This window comes from Macrobrachium rosenbergii, chromosome 50 (assembly GCF_040412425.1).
Source record: "Macrobrachium rosenbergii isolate ZJJX-2024 chromosome 50, ASM4041242v1, whole genome shotgun sequence".
NCBI classification, from domain to species: Eukaryota; Metazoa; Arthropoda; class Malacostraca; order Decapoda; family Palaemonidae; genus Macrobrachium; species Macrobrachium rosenbergii.
In genome coordinates this window covers 34,891,851-34,917,792 of record NC_089790.1, presented here as the reverse complement: position 1 = coordinate 34,917,792, position 25,942 = coordinate 34,891,851, and the positions used below count along the sequence as shown (strand labels likewise).

The window sequence follows — 25,942 nt, the reverse complement described above, 5'->3', positions numbered from 1 at the left end:
TGCCACGATCAGATCATCCAGTCGGACCGCACAACCAGCGTGGGTCCGACACACCACATGGCCATAGGGTTGCTGAAGAGTGGCGGAACACCCGGGCTCCTCACAGCGGACAGTCTGTAAGTGAAAACAGTAAATGAGCTTACCTTTCTAAGAAACTTAATCTAAGTAGGCAAGGGTATTTCAGTAAACCGCCGGAGTACTCCGGCGGAGTGAAAAAACCACGTCAGAGACGGGCCTACTAAAAAGTAACTTAATTTAAGGTAAGCTGGGTATAAACCCCGTCGACTGCCAGAGTAAACCGGCGGGACGAGGGGGCCGAATCGACAGGACCTTCACCGCAAGGAATGCCGGGAACAGAACGGCGAAACCAGGGGTGAAATCACTGGACTCTATGACCATCATAAAATTATAATAATAATAATAATAATAATAAATATATTTCCGCTCAACAGCGGGGTGAACCGCTTGGAAATTCAAACTAATAAACATCTACCGGCGGGGTAAACGCGGGACATAAACTCAAACACACTGGTCCCCAGGCGGGATGAGCCATGGAAACAAAACACAATAAGATGAGTAACATAATTGGTTAACAGACAATATCAAACTACGATCCCAGGTCAGAACCACCCACCGGAGATCTCAGGACCTTATTGAAAGGGCCAAAGAAGAGGTGAGGCTACCAAAACACCCACGATCCACCGGGGCAGATGTAAGCGCCAGTCAACCCAACTAAAGTATCTCGAACGCTGGAGCGAACAAAGAACAAGGTCGAGATGAAAACCCTGAGATGTTCGAGAACCTGCTCGATCAAAGGAGAGCGGGTGAACGAAACATGAGCCCAGCTTTGAGTCACCTGGAACCAGCTCTGGGAGGAGCGAATCCCTCAGCAGAAAGATTCACAACATGGTGAGTAGGACACCGACATCACCCACAGAAAGATAGCGAAGCGGACCCAAAACCCAGGGTAGGGGAGGTGGAAGTGGACAGGGAAGGTAGTAGGCCAGAGCAGAGGCGAACAGGAGACTGGGGAGAAACTCACCCCCTCAACTGCATGGTACCAAAAATCATGGCCTACACCTAGGGAAGAATGGCCAGGACCTCTGTATTCTCCCTAAAAACATAGTCATCAGCCTGAAAAAGGGAGGGGAAGAGAAGGGAAAGAAAGGAGAGAAAAAGGGAACAACAGGAGAGAATTTCCAGGATGAAGACCCACCAGCCGAACGGAAGGGGAATAGCAGCTCGTGGAGAAATACCCACATAGCAGAGCTCAACCCCCCCTTCGTAAAGAGAGGGAGGAGAATGGGGACTCACTCCACACCCAAACAACGGACAGGAAGGTACGACAACAGAAATCCCTCAACCTGCTGACCCAAACCTCTCACTAACCTAAGTCAAGGGGTCATAAAAAGAATAATAAAAGCCTAATGTACACTAGGCTGACAAAATAACCAAATAAATCATCAAGTGTGTGTAAAATAAACAAAATAAAATATAAAAATATACACGTGTTTGGTCGTAGCCTAACGAAGGCGACAGGATAGACCTAGCGTCCCCATGGAAAAAGGACAACCCAGCGGAGTAGCATGATGTCGAGCATCAGTAACAAATAATGAATAAAAATATAATCATTAATAAAAATGTCAGAGAAACATCCCGGTGAAAACTAAGCGGGGTTCACTTGGAACGATCACAGAACTAAGAGCGGATCAAAACATTATACGTTAAAATGAAACCGATCAATCCCACTTAGAAAACCAGGATGAGACCTATGGGGAAGCAAAAGGCATGAGCCGACCAGGAAAAACCCAAACAGAACAAGCCGAGTGGGTAAACCTCGTGGACAACATGGCTGTAAGGTGTCAAAGAAACGAGCAGGTAAAGGTTACTGCTGATTTATTACAGATCAGGCGGCTTATATTCGGCCGACTGGCCTTCCGGGCCGTGAGGGCAATGGAATTGACGCTGTGACCTGAGAGTCGAAACAATAAACAATAATATACGGTGAACGAGTGCAATTACAATGAAACATACAGAGACACAATATAGATCACAGTCTTGATGCCTGTGAATGAAGAAACATGTGATACACAATGTGACATTCGTATAAATATAAAATACAAAATAGTTAAAATGCGTGACCTGGCACGTTTTAGGCGTGACTAATTTAGCTTGAAGAAAAAATCTCAAAGAAAACAGCTCAGCGGAGACTTAATTAATGGTATGCGAGAAATATCCTGGCGCCGGGTGGTGACTTTACAAATAAGACCCAGGGGCCCAGCGTCTGATTAATCCCCTGTACCTGGTGCAGGACGCTGAAGGGTACGCGGCTCCTTGAGATAACTGAGGGCCTCCCGCCTGTGAGGCTGCTGTTTGGCGGTCCCTTCCTGGGCGGCCGCGCCTGCGGTGGTGAGGCGTGCTGGAGTGCGTTTGGGCGGAAGGGGTGCTGCGGCGCTGCCGGGACTCTCCGACGGAAGGCGGGCTTAGCGGTCTAAAAGCCAGCTAGTTCCTGCCTGGAAGTGCAGCGGAGCGCCTTGCTGTTCGTCCAGCAACCTGTGGAAGGGTCCCTGCAGGGCTTAGTTAGTGGTGGACGGACGGCGTCGCTCTGGCGAAGGCGTGGTGGCGGATGACAGCTGTGGCGGCATGAAGGTGGTTTCTGTCGATGTATGGCGCCTGCAAGGCGAACTTGCATTGCGTCGGCGGGCCTCTGCGGGGGTGAAGTGGCGATCACCGTGCGAGCTCTCCGGCACCACGGGAGTTCCCCATAGGTTTTGTTCGACTGCGGATGGGGTGCCGTCGGCTCTGAGAAGCGGTCCTCAGCCCGAGAGGACCCACGGCAGCTGATGTTTCCAGTCCTCGCGGTGCAGCGGGCCATGAGGATGACTTTAAGGACCTGTGGAACCCGTTCCAACCGGAGCCGTTGGCCGGCTGGGTTATGCAGCTGTGGTGGTGTGGTGCGTGGTTCCCAGCAGTTGAGCCAGGGCAGACCACAGCTCGGAGAGAGAAGCGGGGCCCCTGGGATTTGTGATGTGGGTCCGGGGGCGCGGGGCGGCTAACCCAGCACGGAGGCAGGGCCTCAGCGCCTTGGCGCTGGCGGTGGCTTCTTGCATGGGCGTGGCAGACCACCTCGTTGAACGGTCTACCACCGTGAGAGGTATCTGGATCCGCCTGATGGGAAGGGGCCGAGCAGCGTCGTGTGGATGTGGCGACGGCGCCCTGGCTGTGGGAACTTCGCCTACCCCACGACTGCGTGTGACGACCCCTTTACTGGTCTGGCACTGCAGGCTCTGTTCACCCAGGCTGTGGCGTCCTTTTGCACCCCATTGGCAGACGAACTTTTTGAAAGCAGTTTGGCCGTGGTCTGCCGGAGAAGTGTGAGAGGCCGTGGATGATGTCAAATACCTGGCTGGCGTGAAGGCTGGAACCAAGGGCGGGGCTGGCCTGTGCTGATGTCTGGAGCAGACTGGGGCCTCGAGGGCGAGTCACGTCCGCCACTTGAGATGTGATGGCGGTGCGGTATGCTGGGGTTTCTGGGTCAGCGGCCTGTTCTCTGGCAAGGTCCTGGTAATCTACACCAAGCTGCACTGCGTTCAACTCGACTCTGGAGAGGGCGTCTGCTACGGGATTTTTCTTGCCGGGGAGGTACCTGGCGGAACAGGTAAGTCGGCTATGGCTGAGAGGTGGCGCTGCTGCTCTGGAAGACCATCGTCCTTGCTTCGTGGCGTGAACCAGTGGCTGGTGGTCTGTGAGAAGATTGTGAAGGCGTCCCCTCAGGGAGGAACTTGAAGTGCCGAACTACGCGGTACATCGCGCAGAGTTCCCTGTCGAAGGTGTCGGGACTCTGGGATTGAACTTCTTGCTGAAGAGGGCGATGGGCTGGGGCGCCGTTGATGATTTGCTCAGAACAGCACCGCAGGCAGCGTTACTGGCGTCTGTCGTCAGCTGGAGAACCCAGGATCCTGGTGTGCCAAGAGCGGTTGCTGTAGTGAGAGCGGCCCAGCCGTCCGGAAAGGCCTGCTGCTGGCTGGGTCCCCAAGACAGGACCGGTTGACCTTTTAGGACTTCCGTCCAGGGCGTTGTGCGCGCGATCGGGGGATGGGCGCCTGTAGAAGTTTACCATCGAGAACTCCTGGACAGCCTTGATGGAGGTGGGTGTCGGGAACTGCTCTGGCTGCCACTTCCGATGTAAGAGGAAAGGACGCCTGTCGGAAGATACCTCAGCGTGACAGGAACTCTCTCTGCTTTCTGGGCCTTGAATGTACACTTGTCAAAGAAGCGGACGACGAAGGCCGTTTTTCTTGGAAACGCTGGAGGACTGCTTTGATGTGCCTTTGGTGTTACGCTGTGGACCTGGAAAATATGAGGAGTGTCGTCGGCAGTAGCAGGCCTTGAGATTTAGGTCCCCAGGATGCTGTCCATGAGCCGCTGGAAGGTGGCGGCGTTCCTCAGCCGAAGGTGGAGAAGGCGAACACATAGGACCCGAAGGCGTGATAGCTGTCTTTGGTATGTCCTCTGGCGCAACAGGTACCTGAAAATAAGATTTAAGAAGGTCCAATTTAGTGAATATTTTGGCCCGTGAAAGGAGGCGTAGGTCTTGCATGTTGGGCAGAGGGTAGTGAGTCGGGCTCCGTCGCAATGTTGAGCCCGTCTGTAGTCGCACTTGGGGTCTCCAGGAGCCGTCGGTTTCTGCACCATGTGGAGAGGCCCATGGACTGGAGGCTTTCCTGCAGATGCCCATCCGTTCCATCTCCCTTGAATGCTTCCCGCCTCTGGAAGGCGCTGAGAAGCTGCGGAACCCGCATGTCGGGGCCCTTTAGTCACTATGGTGGTATATGCCGTGCTTGGCACAGGGCCCCGGGGACTTGGCGAAGCTCGGGCTTAAACACCTCAGGGAACTCCGACAGAAGGTGTGTACTGGTGGGGGGCGACGGCGCTGATGGTGGGTCTGGGTCCCGCCGTTAACGGGAGAGACCGGCAGGAGTCGGTATCGAGGAGGCGCTTGCGCCCCACGTCGACTAGCAGGCCGAAGTGCGCCAGAAAATCGGCCCCCAGGGTGGGGTTCTCGTCCGCCCGGCGATGAAGTCCCAGGGTAACTCTGGCCAGGATGGAGATCGACGGGAGCCCCGCAATTGCCGTAGGAGGATGGGGTTCCGTTGGCGGCGTCAGGAAGGCGGCCGGGTCTGGTGTCTGGATTGCGGTCCTCTCTGGATGCTGGGAATAGGCTTGAAGGCTCCTGTGTCGACCAGCATCATCCTGCGGGCGATTATTCGTGGACGTGAAACCACTACTGTTTTTGAGGCTCTGGGTTCTTCGGCTGCCATGGCGGCCCTGTCCTGCTGGCGCCGCCGCACACCGTTCACGAGCGGTTGAGCAGAGCAGGGCGGCAGGGCAGTTTCGGGCGTCGCTTTCCGAACCACTTGTGATAGCGACAGAAGCCGGGGACCGTCTGTGGTTCGGTGGACGTCTGTTGGCGATAGTTGACGGGCACTCGTCCTCTTCAGGCTGGGCGGAGCTGACCGGCTGAGTGGCAGTTTCAGCCGCTGTGAAGCCTTAGTCTGTGAGGTGTTATTGCCGCCTCTGAGGTCCTCGACAGGCATGGTGTAGAAGTGCGCGATCTGGTTGCGTACTTCGGGAGGGTTGAGCGAAGGAAAATTTCCACGTCTGAAGCTTATCTCCTGCAGCTTGTTCGTTGCCACCGAGACTGGTGTTGACAGGAGATCTCGACCATGCCCAAAGCGTCTCTTGGTTCGAGGTCGTGGCGTGGATTAATGGCAAGATCGATGCCGCAGGCGGCCAGCTCGGCGATGGGCAGGGAGCAAGCAGGAGAAACTTTTTTGTGGTGCTATGTGAGGTGAGTGTTTGAATTTACCCGCGAGATGAGTTTGTTGTACGTCCTCGGGCATTGAGCACTGTAATACGGCCTGTAGGATTTCGTCCGTGGTCGCGATTCTGAAGTGGCTCTGCACCCTGCGCCAGCCACCTCGATGGAGTTGCCCTGCGTGGCAGCGGCAGCTTTAGGGTGGCGGCCGCGATTGTGTTGCCCGGCCGTCGTGTGTTGAGCGCTGGTGTGGAGTGCGGGAGAGACACCGATGCGGGGCGGGCGCGGCTGCGATGGGAGGTAGGTAAACCTCTCGAGTCCGCCGGTCGTTTAACTGCATGAAGGAGGGGATATCGGCGTCCATGCTCGCTCCTTTGGCTTTGCCACAGGCGGATACTTTTCGCGTCGGCGGTCACCGCACTTCGTCGCGCGTGTGGATTCCGTAGTGGCGGCTGGTGGTGCGCCCGGCGAGTCGCTGCGGCTCAAACGCTGGTTACAGCGCCGTGTTTAGGCCGCTAGGCGTTTTTGGAGAAATCCTGGAGCCAAGACTGAGTCGCCGTGTGAGTCGCTAATGGCTCCGGGATACTCCAGTCTGCTGTAAGGTGTCAAAGAAACGAGCAGGTAAGGTTACTGCTGATTTATTACAGATCAGAGCGGCTTATATTGCGGCCGACGACGCCGGGCCGTGAGACAATGGAATTGACTGTGACCTAGAGTCAGAAACAATAAACAATAATATGCAGTGAGCAGTACAATTACAATACGAAACATACAGAGACACAATATAGATACAGTCTTGATGCCTGTGAATGAAGAAACATGTGATACACAATGTGTGACATTCGTACTAAATACCATAAAGTAAAAATGATTAAATCGTGACCTGTGCGTTTGGCGTGACTAATTTAGCTTGAAAGCGAAGTCACCAGAAAACAAGCTCAGCGGAGACTTAATTAATCGCGCGCCGAAACACTATCCTAGCGCGAATTGGTGACTTTGTAGCTGGCTGGGGGCGCCCGTAGCGTCATAACAAAGCCACGAATATGCTAGTACGAGGCTAAGACGGCCAACAAACTAAGACAACCCCAAAAGAAAGATGGTATGCTTGGACATGGTAGGCTGCTCGGCGTATGGCAAAAATACAAAATAAGCCGAAAAAAACACAGGCTAACCAAACACCGTGGCGCAAAAATCAAGTGCTAGAAATGGAATGAGTTCAGATGGCGCTGGAGTCGCCGCGTGGCGGGCTGGGGAGCGTGGGCGCTGGTACGGCCCCTCACTCTTCTCGGGGATGTTGACATGGGGATGTCTTTCGAGTGTGGCTCTGTGGTTGTGATTCCTTCACTCACCCTTGGTTATACCGACATCTTCGCCGAAGTACTCGATCTGGGGTAAGTAACTCCAGCATTCCTGTAAGCTTTCTCTGGTATATAGCAATATTTATACCTAGAAATTCGTGTAAGAATGGAATTTCACCGGGTGACACGGGGCCGAACTCAGAAATAGTAGGCTATATGCTATCGGTGCAATTTTTTTTTTTAATATATAGGCCTATATATATATGAACTATAAAAATAAATGCCCTAATGAGGTTAGGCAGGACATGGTATTCTATAGAGGAAAGGTTTGGTCCTATCGTTTTGCATTCGCCCTAAAGTTTTCTTCATAACCTATAAAAATATATGCTATCAATGTAAATTTTCTACATAACCTATATACGCTACCACTCTACGTGTTTTCTGTTCAGATATTGGAGAGGCAAATAAACAAACAACTGCGAGGATAAAGTAAACAAGCGCTGAACAACCAAGCCTACAAGTCACGAGTCAGACGACAACTCACTGCAGTAAAATCAAGCTTTGTTTTCTTATATAATTATTATAATATTATGAAAAATAGTTATCACTAATTAGAATATCACTGATACAGAAGAAACAAATCCTTACTTAGATAACAGGCGTTCTGGTGTTGTTGCTATCTGGCGAGACAATTCCGTTTGCTTCGTCCCTCTCTTGCTCAGACTTACAGACACTGGATTGTCCATTCTCCTCATAGGTGGTACTTCTCTTGCTTATGGCAATGGAATTGCGTGAATGCTACACAGTAAGAAAATCCAGTAGATCTAAAATCCGAAAAGGAAATGCATCACAAAGCACTAGTATATCGCTTAAACCAGAACCAGTTGCGAACACTGACACTGGCAGCACAAACACCTGGAACAGAAGCTTTATCAACAAAAACCGTAAATGATAAAACCTAGATTCATGGCCGTATTGGTCAAGAACTCCAACTTCTTATCGACCCTAGATTCGAGACTGGTGCTGGTGTTGGGATCAGAAGCATGGGAAGACGGTAAAGGAGTATGTGATAAATCAGTAGGAAGACTCAAGATGGGAGAAACATAAGGGATAAGTGGAGAAGAAACAACGCTACCCTCAGCCACTGAAGGCAACAGAGTAGCCTCTGAGCTAGCTCTATGGTCCACTCTAAGAACAGCCTTCCTCTTCCTATCTTTATCAAGTTTATCGGAATGGGACCGATAAACCTTCCACTGCTGTGCATCCCAATCCTAACATTCCTGACAAGTAATCTTCCCATTACAGTACATTCTTGCCCCTACATTTCATGCATTTAGTATGAGAATCATACGTAATCTTTCTCAACCTAGTTGTACATCCCTCGGTACAAAACTGAATGCTAAAAGAACTAGAATCTGACATGACAAATAGTGAAAAAATTGCTAAACAAAACTAACAATTCACTAATTGCAGAAAAAGGCCACACAAAATGCTGAGTACATCGCCAATAACAGGAAACCAATCCAACAGATGACGAGAGGCATTGCCCAAAAACCACTGATGTTGATTGGGAGCCGGCAGAAAACCAATTAATGTTTCCCACTGAGTTGTACCTGTCAGCCCCGATAGTGGGCAGGACCCTGTCACCTACTCTGGCGATGGTGGCGCCACCACGAAATTTGAATTTTTGGTCTGCCGTGGTAGGATGCTGTTAGCTATGTAATTGCTTGGCAAGTCATTTACATAGAAGTGATAAACTTGAGTCAGATCTTAATAACAAAACAATAAAATACTGATCCTAAAAGCTGTACGCTTGAAGGCTACCCGAAATCAGCAATACTTCTTCACCAAAATCTGGTTACCATCCAGCAAATTTAAGAACAAAGCTGCCACAGACACTCAGTGCTTACTCGAGCGTGGCAGAAACAGAATGAGATTGTCTGCCAAGTTGTTCCTGGTATTCCCATTAGTGGGCGAGACCAGTCGTCTGCACTGAACTTTGAAGCATTACCTGCGAATTTTTTAATTTAAGCTGCCGTGCAAGAGTTAACTATAGCTATGTATTACTTGGTAAGTACTTATGTAAAAATTTGGTTTCCACAAACTTTCCTATTACAGCCTAATGCTTTCGTCTCTGCCTGTCGTAGGTGACATGATGCAAAAACAGAAAACAAGCACAATACCGTACAGGAGAAAATCAACCAGAAATCATCAAAATTATTATTAACGCTGATTCACACCGTCTACATAAGGACATGGCATGAAGAATTTTGACAAGACCGTAAACACTCCAGCGCCACCTGGTGGTGGTGGGAAACAGGTGATTACAGAGACAGTCCTTGAGGGTTGGAACCAAGTCTTATTTTGTTTTATTTTGATAGCCAATTGCACCTAATGGCTCAAAGATATAAGCTAACTTGAACAGTAGGTAAGATTCATTTAAAATAATTAGTCTCTACCTGTCAAGTATAGGAACTCAAAACTTCTTTGCTATTCAAGAGGACAGGGACCAAAATGCTCTTACCTCAATGACAGGCAGTCCTCAGTTATCAGCAATCTGGTTTTACGGGACTTGTCTAGCAACGACGATAACCATTTTTTTTTACATCAATTCCTGGTTATCATCGCTGATAACCGATTATCGGCACTGAGTGCCAGTTATCGGCACCAATAACCAGGAATCAGTGCTATTATCGGCGATTTTCGGTTATCGTCACGCTGTCAGGAACGGAACCCCGCCGATAACCGGGGACTGCCTGGACATTCTGATGGGCAGAATGTATAATACTGTGCAGACAAACCGTCCACTCAAGAGCCTGAACTGATAAAGGAAGTAAAGTATGAGTTACTGATCTCCTTTACTTGCAATCTAGGCTAAACAGTGACAGTGGTGCAACTGCTCATCCACCACTGAGAGACTATCAACCATTCAGAAATCCTGCAATGTTAAACACTCCACAAACTCAGCAAGAACGGTGCAGTGTAGTGAAGGTGTGCCCAAAAAGCAAACACCCAAGACGAAACTCAGCCATTCCCTTTAAGACATTTTTTAAACCAAAGCAAAACAAAAGGTGGAGAGAAACAAAACCCTTACAGTACAAGGGTTTCTGTTGCCAATCCTTAATGCTTGTTTTAAAAAAGTGAAGTGGCAAGGAGAAGTCTGAATCAGCACTTCAGTGTTTTATAAGACAGAAATAAACTCAAAGGTTTGTACAAGTGACACAAGATACCTCGTGGCAACAGAAGACCAAGGACCATCTGCCAAGGCAGAGAAAGCTGTTCCTGCTGGGACAGGAACATCTCCATTACCTCCCTAACCTCCACAAGAAGCCTTCTAAAAGGCACTCTCTGCTGCTGCATGTCAGTAAGCTTAAGTACTTTACCTGCACTTAGCAGATCACGCAACCTGTACCTGTGCTACCCCGAGGAGTCGTGGCAAGAGAGTCTGCTCACCTGTCCACCATGATTATCCAACCACTGATGGACTGAGTAAGCAATATACCTTGTTACTAGCAGTAAACCCAATCTGCAGACCGGACAAACAGGCTGCACAAACCCCCTCACTATGCAACTCCCAAGATTTGTGGTGAGAGGGGACCAATTAGTGCACCAGGTGAATAAGCCAAATAACCTCAACTCAATGTGAACCCGAGAGCTTACTGAGAGCTGAGATGGAGCAGACCTCAAGTCTAAACGGCCTGGCATCCAGGCTGGGGAAAGCTGATCACCACTGGTGACCAAGCGGTCCTACCCTATCTCAAGGGACAGGGCAGGCACAAGGGTCCTTTTGTGACTTTTTACACAAACTTCCCCTTCCATGATGCTTGCCTGTACATGAAATGTAAAGCAGGGTCAAGCAGAGGTAAATGACAAAGACAACAAAGTTGAAGACAAAGAAGGCTGCTAATAGTACTCCTACTTTTCCCTATCCTGTCCTTACTCACCTCACACTGTTGGGCTGGTCAAGTCAGGATCCGAAGACTAAGTCACATCAATAAGAAGAATCTCTACAGGAAGGGCTACTGAAACAAGAAAACCACTGTCCAATGTAGCATTCAATAAAGCCAAGACTACTGTAACCATCAGTAACTACATTAGGAGATCTGTAGACCTTCTTCCTCTGCCAGGTTAAATTAGGAAGGCCATAACAGAAGGACTACCTAATCCTTTGTAGACCAGACACCCACAAGAGCATCCATAATGACAAAGCCTTATGAATGGTTGACAAGTCATTATTACTAGTAAGCCACAGTCAGAGAAGGAGACAGCTGCTGATGAACCTTTCACCAGAAGCTGTTACATTCCTGACAAATCCCAGACTTTTTGCAAGAAGTCTATAGCAAGAACTTCTCTTGCAACATAATTAAGAAGTAAAGTCATTACCAACAACATAACCACTGATGAAGACTGTTGTCTCAGTAATGACAGTATTATTATTTCATAAGAATGAAACAGAGGGAGCCACAACAAATGTAATCAAACAAAAGAGAATGGCAATGAGAGAATATTCATCCAAAATCCAAGTTCTCAACTTGCTGTTAAGGCAGAAAATGGTAGCAATCCTCTTCTCTATCAAGGCCAAATGACTAGCGAGTGCAATGTTTGGTGAGTTAAGGATGCTCCCCTACTCACCCCATCTCCACCTGTTAATTACCTGGTTATCCAGTTTTGACTGGTTTCTAGCTCCTGCTGAAAGATGGTTTGTATTCCTGCAGGAACAAAACGAATATTTAAAGAAATCTGTATTTTTCTCATGTATATAAACCACAACCTTTCATGCCTGCTCAACTGACAGTAACAAACAAGTTGAGTATACCTTAGTTTTACCAGTCCACTGAGCTGATTAACAGCTCTCCTAGGGCTGGCCCGAAGGATTAGACTTATTTAATGTGGCTAAGAACCAACTGGTTACTTAGCAATGGGACCTACAGCTTATTGTGGAATCCAAACCACATTATACCGAGAAATGAATTTCTATCACCAGAAATAAATTCCTCTAACTCTTCATTAGCCAGCCGGAGAGTCGAACTCGGGCCTAGCGATTGCTAGGCCACAACTCTACCGACTCGCCCAAGAAAGAGCTGACACTAACAAACAATTAGTGCTATCACCACTGGTTGAATATGAAGAGTAGCAGACAACCCATCATTGTAACCAAGTTCATCTGTGCCACAAAGCTCCCAATGTTCAGTGAAAACTGAAGCACCGTAAGAGGCGGCCTGTCACACAGGATCTCTGTCTGTATGTGCACAGTCTGAGGACTGCACACACATCAAAAAAGAGGGAAGTGCCAACTCAACCAAGTATATATCCAGAAAGGCATAGGTGAAGAACCACTGCACTTACACAATGGGTATGGTTTTAGCATTCCTCTAGTCTGTGAAAACATGAGAAGGCTTGGGGAGCTAGCACATGGTGCAGAGACAGATCCAACACCAGGAAAACAAGTTACCATCCATATCCCGCATGTAGCATATGGTCCAGAAACCATATACACACAGTGCACAGGGTAACACTGGCTGAACAAGCCATGGAAGACCTGTACCTGGAATGGGGTTCCAAGCTTGGGTCAACTCACCTGTATGAGTCCATATGTTAGGTAACGGCCAAACTAGAAGAACGTACGAGCACTGTCATGCGTGCACAACCCCAAGGCCAGTGGAGAGCAGCAAAGTTGTGTGCAAACAAAATGTCACTGCACCAGTTAGTACCGAGCAGAGACCTGTTGCATGCTATTATTATTATCATTATTATTATTATTATTATTATTATTATTCAGTAGATGAAACCCATTCAAATGGAACAAGCCCACAGGGGCCACTGACTTGAAATTCAAGCTTCCAAAGAATATGGTGTTCATTGGGAAGAAGTAAGAGGAAGTAAAGGGAAATACAGAGAGAAGAGTTCCACTTATCAAAAAGAAAAAATCAATAAATAGATAAACAGATGAAAATGTATTAAAATGCAAGAAGAATAGTATTAGGTAGTAATGCACTGCATTTTCACTTGAACTTCTGAAGTTTCTACTGCATGACATCCTCTGGGAGGCTGTTCCACAGTCCAACGGTATGAGGAATAAAGGAACTCTCTGGAACTGAGAAGTTCGACAGCGAAGCACATTTACTGCAAATTGGTGCTGCTGTTCAGTGAATCTGGTTGCTCTCATCAGATAAAGGGGATCAGGGATCAATTGTGGGATCTTTCCTAGATAGTGACCCCCAAGGGTTTTAACCCGGTATGTATCCACCTTTGTGGTGTGTTTAGTACAAGCCTGTTGGGGATTACCGTACTAAATATCATAAAGATAATGACCCCCAAGAAATATTAGTCCTAGAAAAAGAACCCCCAAAACCCTTGGGGGTCACTATCTAGGAAAGATCCCAATTGTGAAAGTGAAAAATCGCAGTTGAAATACAACTTATGAAAAAGTGACAAACAAGAGCTATCCGTCGATGGTCCAAGTCATAACTGCTACTTTGTATTAGGAAAAAAAACTTACCAACACGAACCACTCTATCAAAAAGAGATAAATCTTTAGCAGAAGCAGACATTCACACCGGAGAGCAGTATTCCAGTAAAGGAAGTACACGGAGAACAGTATTCCAGTAAAGGAAGTACACGAAGAACAGTATTCCAGTAAAGGAAGTACAAATAACCTAAAACAGGCTGCACAGATTTTATCACTGTCATAAATATATGAGGCCTTACAAACAATACCTAACTTTATTGTGGAATTTGCTGAAACTTTCACTAGATGTTTCTCAAAAGTTTGATGCGAGTCAAAAGTTACACCTAGAATAGTTAAAGCTTCAGACTCATTCAGCAAAGTTCCATCCACCTTAAGGGGAGGACGGGGTGGGAAATCTGTACAAGTTCTGCTAATCAATAGTGTTTTCGTTTTACTGGAGTTCAGCCTCATACCCCACCGACTACACCAATCTCTGATCCAGTCCATGTCCCAATTGAGGCTGAGGGCAGCTTCATTTCTCATAGGTGAAGATTTTATCATTTCTCATAGGTGGAGATTTTAGTAAAAAAACAAGTGTTGCATCATCAGCATACTGAACAACCTTGTTTTCCAAGCCAACAACAACATCACTTGTATACACTAAAATTAACAGTGGACCAAGAACACTACCAAGTTAAACTCCAGACACAATAGGTCTTGGTTCACTAAAGATCCAATTCGCAGCAACTTGCTGCTGCCTACCTGTAAGGAAATCTTGAAGTAATCCTAAAACATATCCACCCACTCCAAGATTCTCGAGTTTATATAAAGTGCCTTGTGACATGCTAACATGCTGCCTCTACGCTCACACTAGAGGACTGTACCAGCACCAAGCAAGCAGGCAGCACTGGGTCAACCTGGTGTGTTTCTAGCAAAACACAGTCAGAAGAGCCGAGAGTAGTCCTCACATTCAAGACTGGACAGGCTAGGACAAGTTACTAAGCAGATGGGTCACCTGTGGGTGGCCAAACGATACTGCCTACCAAAGGCTGGGAAGTCAGCTCACTTGAAGTCCTATATGACTTTTTGTGAAAACCCATCCTAGACTTCACCTTCTTCCAACAACAGGAAGACAAAGATGAGAAGAAAGGTGGGTTAGAGCTCATCAAGGACTAAGAGGAAGGGGAATTAGAAATGGGCTCATGTTTCCTCTCCTTGCCCTTAGGCCATGTTTAACTCTATGAGGGTTATAGTCAGTGATGAAGGAGCATCTTCAATGGGAAGGACAACCACTAAATGAAGCTCAACAGTGTTGAACTCCCAGTGATTGCAGCAACAACAGAAGGCAGCAATCAATACAGTAAAACTATGTGCACTGATCACCCACCTCCTGCACGTGCCCACCTCTCACAAAGATTGAGATGTACTTTTGGGGAGGAGTAGTGAGGTGTTCAGGACAAGGAAGAAGTGGTAGACTAGCCCTTCTAGCCTACCTCCTCAACAAAAAAGTTTCCAAAAGCAGCATATTTACCCTCTCAACAGAGTCGTAAACAAGCATGATGGTTCACTACACTTGCTAATGCACTTTACAAACTAAACACATAAAATACTCAAAACAAAAACAAAAATTCAGCTAAACAGTTAGAGTCAGCATGGATTGATAATCCCCTTTCAAATCCAATTTCACTAATAACATCAGTAAGCAAAAAAGAGAGTCCATGAAAATCAAAGAAAAAACACACGTGTAATCACCAAAACTAGTGCAGTACTTGGTAACATCACTCTTCCTCTTCCTACTCAGGACCTTCTGGGGGGCAGGAGACAGAGTCAGCAAGGTCCCTCAAATTTGGGGGTTAAGGGAGGCCCAGCAGTTATGCAGTGCTACCTCCAAATTCTCTAGAAAGGACCTGTCACTGATCCCTTAATTGTTGCTTTACTTAGCCCAAAGGTTTTCAATGGGCAGCAGATCAGGAGAATTACCAGGCCAGTTAGGGATAGGCTAAAGTCAATTTGGCAGTCGTTAAACCATTCCTTTATTATGCATTCTGGCAGTATGAACGGGAGCACTCTCTTGCTCAAATACTGAAGTCCAGCTGTTCTCAAACAATCTCTCCAAATGCAGGTTCAAATGCATGTAGTTGACCTCCTTCATTGCCTCCTCACTTGGGGGGGAGAATAACCAGATCACCCAAGCTAGGGGTGTTTGACCAAGGTGTTAAGGAAGAGATTCTCTATAAGGGGGTCTGCCCCTGGTACACACCATACATGCTTCACCCTTTTGTCACTCACACAACAGGAAACTTTGTTGGACCAAAGCACGCCACTCATTAAGCCCCCAACATTTAAAAGTTTTAGCAAAAGTGTACCTTCTCTGCCTTTAAGCACGAGAAAGCAAGGATTTCTTCTTGGCAGGAACTTTCTGGTGCCCCTTCCTAGGGGAGGATCTCCTGGATACACCAAACAGAGGTCTCCCCTAGTAGCACTGGATTCTGTTCCTTAAGTTTCTTTGCTGTACAGGTTGAATTACAGCACAACTGATGCTTTAGAACCCCCACAGTGCAGAAGGAGACCTTCCCAGTCTTCCCACCCCTGTAGCGATGGGGAGGGTGTCTAAATGCCCCCACTTTCCTTAAACCACAAGACAACCTCACTCGAAGGCAGCAGAAGAAAATTGTAATTGGTAAGGGCAGGCATGTTCTCCCCCTTATCCCCCTAAGCCATCCATTAATTCCGCTTGTTGCCGGTGAGGAATAACTCCTACATTAAAGGAACAAACTGAGATGCACCTTAACCTAACCTAGGGTTGCAGGTCTTTACCTTGGCTTTTGGCTCCCTGGAACCACACCCCCAACAAACCAACCTAACCTTAAGTACAGGGTCCTACCTGGGTGGAGAGGGCATCACTACCATGGACCCCCACCCCACTTGACTTAACCTAGTACACAAAGTCCTACATCGTCACAACCACCTCACCTTCAACTTGCATAACCTTATCCTACTTAGAGGTGCTAGAGACAGAATGCCATCAGCGGCACTATCAAACTCCATATATGATAATGGGGGAACATTTGAAACCCTTAAAAGACAAGCAATTTGTAGAGGATACAGACGAAGGCTACCCAGTTCTGAGAATTTTTAATGTACCTGACAAAGTACAGCTTTAGATACAATGTACTCATAAAAAAATCCCACGCTGTTTCACCCACTCCTTCACATCATGCCAAACCATCTACATTAAGAGTGTGCACCAGGTTTGTGTACTGTCCACAAAGTTTTCTTTATGGTTAATTACAAGAGGCACATAACTAAAGTCCCCAATGTTGCAGAGGGCAGCTCACCCACCTATAACAAAGGGTCCAGAGCAAATATATTTCTGCACATTGGGGATTAATGTCTACTGTATTGTCTTTTTCTTTTTCATACATAGTTGACAAAATCAGCATTTTACTGTTGTTGGGGTAAGACTAGATCTTGTGCATTGCCAGTGATGTCTACATTCTCTCTAAATGAATGGTTCCTTATGCTGAGGGTATTCAACAGCACAAAGCAAAACACCATGATATCTGAAAATCTAGAGGTTTTTAAATGTTTCTTTAAAATCATTGGATATTCTTGTAATAAGCATTGGATCAACCCTCACTTAGCCTCTGTGGTCAGACTGACTCGAAAGCATCCATGCAGATATTTCTGAGCTCTGCATACCTAAAATAAGGTATATTATTTTTTCTTTAATACCAGTTCTCATTATTGGAGTTTTGCTTTGTTCTTAAATGTTCTTAATATGCTACATAGGAAAATCATTCTTAAAATCTATCATAAATTTACTGTAAATGAGTAATTTAATGACAAATGTTATTACCCCTTGGACTTTCCTAAGTTCTTTGTTTATTTTCGATGTTCACAGGAGTGAGGCTCCCAACTGCATTTTTTTTCCATCCCAATGCATTGTGGGTAAGGATGCTAGCACATATTTGGAATGTATTTTGCTACTTTTATCTGGAAATGGGGGTAAATGGACAATGCTTAAATATCATTGGTTTTGTTCTAAAATTTACTTGTACTGCTTGTAAAAAAGCAACTTCAGTTCTTGGTCACGGTTCCTTTGGCACACACATGTAACTCTTGTCCCTTGGATTATTTTGATTTTAATTTTTGGGGGGTTTCAAATGTTTCTGACAATTGTTTCAGCAACAAATTAGTAGTTCAAGGATACTGGAACCTCTCATATCCTACAATCGTGGGGGACCATAGTGGGCAAACAGGTTTTTTGATGGGGAAAATACAGAGTGAAATACAAAGACGTATTCTAACATCCCCATGATACTCGGGCACAGCTCTGATTCTGATAAAGGTAAGGATTAACGGGCATTTTTAACAAGACACCGTGCACTAGATATATAAGGGCTTGGTGACTGGTTATGTTAGTGAGGGGTTCGTCCTCTGACAAGGTATGGACCTAACACCCTGGATTAGGTTTGTTTGACTGGTCAGGTGGAAACCCTGTCAATTTTAATTTACAGTCCCCTAGGGTAGGTTAAGTGTAAGGACCCAGCACCTTATGTTAGGTTAGGTTGCAACCTAATTATTTTACAGTGCCCTAGGTTATGTTAGGTGGCATGGTCCGGCAAGGTGAACCCCTCCTGCCCATGTATGGATCTGGCACCCTAGATTAGGCTACATTAAATAAATACATGTATTTCAGTCATTTTGTGTTCTCAACCCGAAAACCCTACTTTCCCAATGCAGTTCCCCATAATTGTAGAATATAGGCCTAAAGTGGGTCCAGTATCTTTGAAACTAATAATTTGCTTCCAAATGAATGTCAGAAACATTTAATGGGCACATGAAAACATACACTATGCAAATCATATTTTCAACTCAAGAATGTAACCTGGGTTTAAAAGACAATTTACCACACATGGACTATGACTAGTTAACAGTTACTAAAACACAAATCCATTTATCATTAGCTATTGATACAGTCATCTGTATTACTTTACAAGCTATTCATACTTACCTATGTAATTCTGGTATCTATTATTGTGTTTAGGCCTATCTCACTAACTTAATAGTACAGTCATAATGAAAATGACATGGACGAAAAGTTGTTACACATACTAAATTAACACAAACACAAAAATTATGTTAGCAATTCTGCAGCTTGTAAAATAATACCTATTAGGCCCATTCAATGAGCCTAGGGGAGGTAATCTTAGTCAGACACTAACCTTGCCTTAATACTTCCTTAAAAACAACTAAGAATAGCCTATGCTAGAAAATACACAGTACTACAGTGTAAGTATATACCAATAAAACTTGGATGACCTACCATAGGCATACGAAATTCAAGTTTGGTAAAATCATAGGCTGGTTGTGAATTATGCCTATTCAAGTTCCAAGTTTTAGTCAGACCTATACAGCATTTATCGGCAACTTAACCATACCTTGGAAATCAAAACGGAGCACCCCAGATCCTAAGGGCAATTGACAGATTTCGTTTAGCTGGCCACCCTACTTTTATAGCCTAGCCTACCGGCTAAAAATGGTCGCTCAGGTTGCCCATGATACTACAGGTTACAGTACACTACAGAGAAAAATTTTGGAAATATACTCGATAGAAATGTACACATGGGTTATACTACTGTTAAATAAAGTTTTTCTTACCATTACTTTTCATTATTGCCTTTTTCTTGCCGCGGATACCGATCACAACTCACTTTTCACTGCACAAACGAAGAAACACTCCAGATGAAGATTCGGAGAAGTGGGTTTACCTTTGCAAAGACACCTCAGTTGTTCGTGTGGTGTTCTTCCTGTTTTTGAATATTTCCTTTTTCATTTCTGTTTGTCTTTTTCTAAGCCTTCTCCCTCACATATACAAAATTTGGATCTTGTCACGATTAGCGTACCCACTCTCGCAGCGGGGTTCGCTATTCTTTACAAGAAGATTTATTGGGCTCGTTATTCTTGACATGGGAATAATCGGGTTCGCGGTTCTTCGGTACCAGACATTTGATCCCCAGGGGCTAGTACTAAACAAGGCGAAATACATTTGACCCTTCAGGGGCTAGTACTAAACAAGGCGAAATACATTTGACACCCCAGGGGCTACTAAACACGGCGAAATAGTGTACCGTAGATGAATAACTGTTTCGCCGTGTTTAGTACTAGCCCTCGTGTGGAATTGGAGTTCGGACCGGAAAGGGTTGGGCCAGTTGGCCATTCTTTATATGAGGATCATTAGATTCTATGTTCTTGACATGGAGATGTTGGATTCGCTAATCTTGATATGATACCAAACTTTTTTTTTTTTTTTTTACTTTTCAATATCACTTTAACTGAATAAAATCTCAAACAATGTCATTTGCATCATCTTTAAATGGTTGGTGCAGTTTTGCCATATTTCCGCAGCACGGATTTCCACACTCGCCTAAATTTTACATTCAACAACCATTGGTAAAATCTAACTTACTGTATATAGAAAGATACATGCTTTCCTTTATGGTCTAAAGATCATTTACCGTAAGCATATTATGTAGGCGGGAAAACCTAAATGTTTATCATTACAATGGTCTCTTGATATGCTACAGCATAACTGGTAATGAGATTATTATATAGATCTAAACATTAATTAATGCATTTACAATATCACTTTGCAAAGAACTTCCCTTATCAAGTCAATCACAGTCACTTTTAGCATCTATTAAAACAATTCTAAATAGATTTAGATTACCTTAATAAATTAATTAGAAGGAAACCCAGTCACTGTTATCATCTGCATTCTGTGTCACTCAGGAACCGCTCGATCGACTTCTTCAAGTTCTGCTGCTTCATAAATTGGCGCGTAAACAACCGTTTTGTGATGGTTCCTTACTCAGTCGTTAATATATGAACATATATTATGCAAATGACTTATAATAAGATCAATGAATCACATTATATATGAAAATAATATATTTGACTGTAATAAACCCCCCAAAAGAGTATGGAACTTTTTTTTCCACTTGTGTGGCAGATCGTAAAATGAAGACACCTCTTCACCCGATCACCTTGTGCATGAAAACTTCACACCGGAGGCCACATTTTTATGCTTCGGCAACACTGATCATCTATTTCAGTTTGTTGTATTGTTATTCGTGGAAAATATAAAGATTAATAACTGAGTTCTACCTTTTCACAGACATCGCAGTTGGCACCTTCTCCTGTATGTCTGTTACTCACGTTCAAGTTAAGCAAATCTTAATTTAACCAGACCACTGAGCTGATTAACAGCTCACCTAGGGCTGGCCCGAGGGATTAGATTTATTTTACGTGGCTAAGAACCAGCTGGTTACCTAGCAACGGGACCTACAGCTTATTCTGGAATCCGAACTACATTATGCCGAGAAATGGATTTCTATCACCAGAAATAAATTCCTCTAATTCTTCATTGGCCGGTAGGATACTCACGTTCAACTTTAATACATTAGTTCTTGAAATTATTGATGCAAAAGTGTTTTCGTAAATTTGTCCTACTTTACTTTCTACTTTTCTTTTCTTGTAAAATTCTTAATCAAAGAACTGGCTCAAATTCCTCCTCTTCTTCTGAACTCTGAGTCACGCACTTCTGAACTATGTGTATTTTTCAGTAAAAAAAAAAAATATATATATATATATATATATATATATATATATATATATATATATATATATATATATATATATAGGTATATATATGACAAGAGAAGAGTACTAAATAAACTAATCAATTTTACATATAATGCAGATAAAAAAAACTAACGTAGTTTGTGCACGGAATTGTAGAAAAGCGATAGACCCTCTTAACTTACACTTATGAGCATAAACATCAATATTACTGCTAGGAACACCATTCCAGTTTTTAGAGCCCTACTCTACTGTACAGCATTTTATAGTAGCTGGTGGGTAATAAAATGAACTCTATATGCTCAACAGTTTATCGTTGTACCTGGTAGTTGAGAGGAAGGTCTTCACTTCAGTATTTTGCATTGCTTGTAACTTGTACCGGAAAGGGAGATAACCCACTTATAGTGGTATGGGAGACCACCACAATGGCAAGGAAATGCTCTGAAGAGTTCCAGGATCTAAGGAAATATTCTAAACCGTTCCGGGATCTAGGGAAATATCCTGAACAGTTCCAGGATCTAGGAAATATCCAAAACCGTTGCAGGCTCTAGGGAAATATCCTGAGCAGTTCCAGGATCTAGAGAAATATCCCAAACAGTTCCAAGATCTAGGAAAATATGCTGAGCAGATCAGGATCTAAGGAAATATTCTAAACAGTCCCAGGACATAAGGAAATGTCCTAAAGAGTTCCAGGATCTAAGGAAATATCTTAAACAGTTCCGGGATCTAGGGAAATATCCTGAACTGTTCCAGGATCTAGGGAAGAGTCCTAAACTGCTCCAGGGCCTAGGGAATTATCCTGGACAGTTCCAGTATCTAGGTAAATATCCTAAACAGTTCCAGTGGCTAGGGAAATGTCCTAAAGAGTTCCAGGATCTAGGGAAATATTCTAAAGAGTCCCAGGATCTAGGGAAATATCCTAAACAGGTCCAGGATCTAAAAAATATAGTGATCTCACTAACGAAGAAACGAACATAGTCAAGGGAGTGAACTATGGAAATATGAAACGTCATACACCACAAATGTCCCCAAAAGACTTATGGTTGCCATCAATGAACTGGAAAAAAATAAAAATTAGGTGCTCTTGTAATTTTAAACAGAACTGAGACTATAGAAAAAAGGGATAGTCTTCTGAGTGATGATAAGACATGCAAAGAATTAAATAAAAACCCGTTAGACAATGTGAATAGTGATTTTAATAGAAAAGTTAAAAATTTATGAAAAGGAAACGAAAGCCTAACAAAATAGGTGTGTGTGACCTTCCCATCGCTACCGTATATGTGTGGTACAATCAAAACTCAAATCAAATTTTCATGCCAGGCCAATTATTACCTCAGTTGATTCCTCATCTTACAGTCTAGTAAAGTACCCAATGGATATTCTCAACCCATTAGTTGGTACCGTCTCTGATACTAATATCAAGACTAATGTGGATCTGATAAATAAACTAAAAACTGCACAGATTAACAGTGAGTACAGGCTTGTGAGTTTTGATGTGTCATCACCGTTCACGAAGGTGCCAATTAACAATCTGCTGTAGTTTTTATCGGAATTATTAGAGAGCACACGGCTGAATATCCTTACTCACAAAATTTTGGTATGGCGATGGGAAACCCTCTTAGAACCACAGTGTTAAGTAACTTGAATATGAATTTTGGCAAAAGGAAATATTGAACAAAATCATTCCACGCAATGTAGACGATATAATTTGTTGTATGCCAGGGAACGAAATTATAAATAATTTTTGCCAAATCAAATCAGTGAGTGCTATCAATTAGATTCATTATGGAAATGGAAAAGGATGGGTGCTTGCCCTTTTTGTATTGCCTAATACGTAGAAATGGTAATGGGTTTAAATATAGTGTTTACGAAAAACCTGCTAAAATTTCTTTCTGTGTCCATTTTTATTCCGTTCAAAGCAATCAGGTTAAGAAATCAGTGTTCACATCTATGTTTTTAAGACCATTACGTGTACGCAGCCCTGAATATATTGATGATGGAATAGATAAGATTAGGAATACAGACAAGAAATTGAGATATCCTAACAATGTGTTAGACAACGCATCAGAAGCGGCAGAAAAGACTATGTATCAAAACAAAACTGAACCTAAAAACACAAAAAATTTGCTTGTACTAACATAATAATTACATGAAAGGTATCCCCCACCCTCTTAAGAATTTTGGTATTAATGTCGAATTTAAGAACAATAAAACAATGAAGCATGTACTTAAAAAAACTCGCCCGGCAATGCCAAAGGATTTGTATATAAAATTCCACGTGAGTCTTGTGATATCTTTTATATTGGTCAAACGGGTAAAGCACTGGAAAAGAGAGCAGAACAGCATAAAAAATGTACGAGATATGCACAGGCAAACTGTGGAATTTTTGTACATGCAAGTGAAAACAATCATGCTATCAACTGGGAAGGAGCAAAAAAGATAGCGTATCCTAATAATGCACTGGAAACGAATATCATTGAATCTAGCTTTACAAAAGAAAGTTATGGCCATAATATGAATATCAGTCAAGGCATTTATTAACTTGATCCCATAATTTCAAAAGAAATCTAAAAAATGTTTAAATTTTAAGGAAGGCAATAGAGATGTCTGTATGTTTGTTGGTATTGTCCTTGAGAGTATACTGTGACTTTTACCACTGTCCCTAATGAGTTTTGAAGCCACTCCTTTGACACCTGTCAGTGGTGGATCTGTTGCCTCAAACGGCTGCGTATGTTTGTCAGTACCGTCTCTGTAGTATATACTTTATATTGTGATTTCTGACACTATGTATCAGTCCTTTGTCAATGGCTTGGTATATAAGGCCAAAACCAGTCAGGATTATACGCCATCTCTTATTTTTTCACCTGTGGTAATGTGTGTGATAAATATATATATATATATATATATATATATATATATATATATATATATATATATATATATATATATATATATATATATATATATATATATATATATATATACATAGTATGTTTGGATTATGGAGAGATATTAAACTTCACCCTATAACAGTAGTTTGGACTGAGGCACAGTGTAACGTCATGAATGTTTTTCTATCAAGGTTTAAAAGATAATTTGAAATATAATATCTATAACCATACAGCTTACAGAAAAGCATCTATATAGACAACTAAAATGTGGAAATATCGCAGATCTCCACGAGAGCTGGAGGATACTGGTCGATTTTTCTTTGTTCGTTTGATAACCTGTGGCATCTCCGTCCATGGTTTTCTTTGATTAGAAGTTATAATTACACCTCCAGATCGACCCTCCACCGGAGGGAGACTCTTTCGTCATCTCGCTCCACTGCCTGATTTCGGCAGCTGCATCACATACCTAAGCAAGAAGGTACCTCATTGTATACGTGCTTAGCTCTTATACTGAGATTTCATCGACTTGCTTTAACATTCATCATTCTGCACAAAATGTGAGTAATTATAAATGTGCTCATCCATCTTGGAGGTTTCACATACGCGAGAGAGCATTTAAGAGGCAACAATTCACCATTAGACCTATTTCACCCGACACCAAGAATTCTTTAAACAAATATCTCCAGGACAAACCGCACGAACGCATTTGGTAAGAACGATTGTATGGACGTTATCCTCTCATTCACAATGCATTCCATCCCATCTTTCGCCCGAAATGCCCATAAATGCGGAAAAACTCTTTAAAATTTTGGATTTTGAGACAATAGCTGCATAATTTTCTTTAAGAGAATCGTAGTGCTTCTATGGGTAACAAAAATCCAGAGAAGCATTGCAATTTCCGGAAAGAAAATGATCGAAACTGTTATGTGAATAATTACCTTAACGCCCCCTGAAAGATAATAAAATCTTCAGATATTATAACGAAGGAAACTATCACTGCATATATATAAAATCAGCTTCATGATAAACTCCATCCTTCCCAAAGCGATATAATTTCCGAAATAAAAGAAGTAGAAAAGTATCACTTATAATGCTTCAGGGCTCCCCCAAAAATCATTATAATTTTCTGAGTTAAATTGAATAAAACACGCTCTGAATTAGTTTCAGAACGCAAATAATATGATGGATTAAAAAAGAAAAAAAAACGTAAACAAAACCAGCGCTGGATAAGTGCTTTAGGTCTCAATCAGTAAACCTCTATTGTGGTAATTATCGATTATGCAGCTCCGACACCATCTAATACAAAGCCATTAGCGGGAGATTATAATAATCAAAGAAACTCGATCGCCCATTCAGATGAAGAGTTGGTTTTCCCAAATCTCATCATTTGGAGCATAATTAGCGGTATCCAGCTACATAAACAAACAGATGGCTTTGAACGGTTTACAATTGAGATTAATGATGAATAAAACTGTCATGCAAATCAAATCAGTTGCCATATAGGGAAGGGAAAGGTCCTAATAATAGCTTTGGAAGTACGTGCTATTTGAAGAGTAAATATGGCCGTGGTTCTGATACCTACAGTTTCGTTTACAATAGGCATTCTTAATATAAGTGTCTTATTAGTCGCTGTTGTCACAGTAATGCAAGCATGTCATCAGTTAGGCCTATGTATGGAAAGCTACGTGCCCACTCTTACCGACACGTCGACTTCATGCGTACATACGTGAAGTTGTGTGTTTAGCCGTATGTAGGCCTACGTACATACATAAGTAAATAAACACACACATTATATTATATATACATATATATATATATATATATACACACACACACACACACA

At 43.6% G+C, this 25,942-nt stretch overlaps 1 long non-coding RNA gene across 2 annotated transcripts in view; it reads right to left on the bottom strand.

Moving 5' to 3' along the window:
• The window catches only part of LOC136832832 (uncharacterized), a 655,893-nt gene extending 635,503 nt beyond the window's left edge, over positions 1-20,390 (bottom strand). The window contains exon 1 of one of the 2 annotated variants that reach the window (XR_010851336.1): positions 20,298-20,390. This is a non-coding gene — a long non-coding RNA (uncharacterized lncRNA). Of the gene's footprint in view, positions 1-19,228; positions 19,490-20,297 lie in introns of those variants that run through there. The other variant, XR_010851335.1, reaches the window with a different exon arrangement.
• Between the last annotated feature and the right edge of the window lie 5,552 nt (positions 20,391-25,942).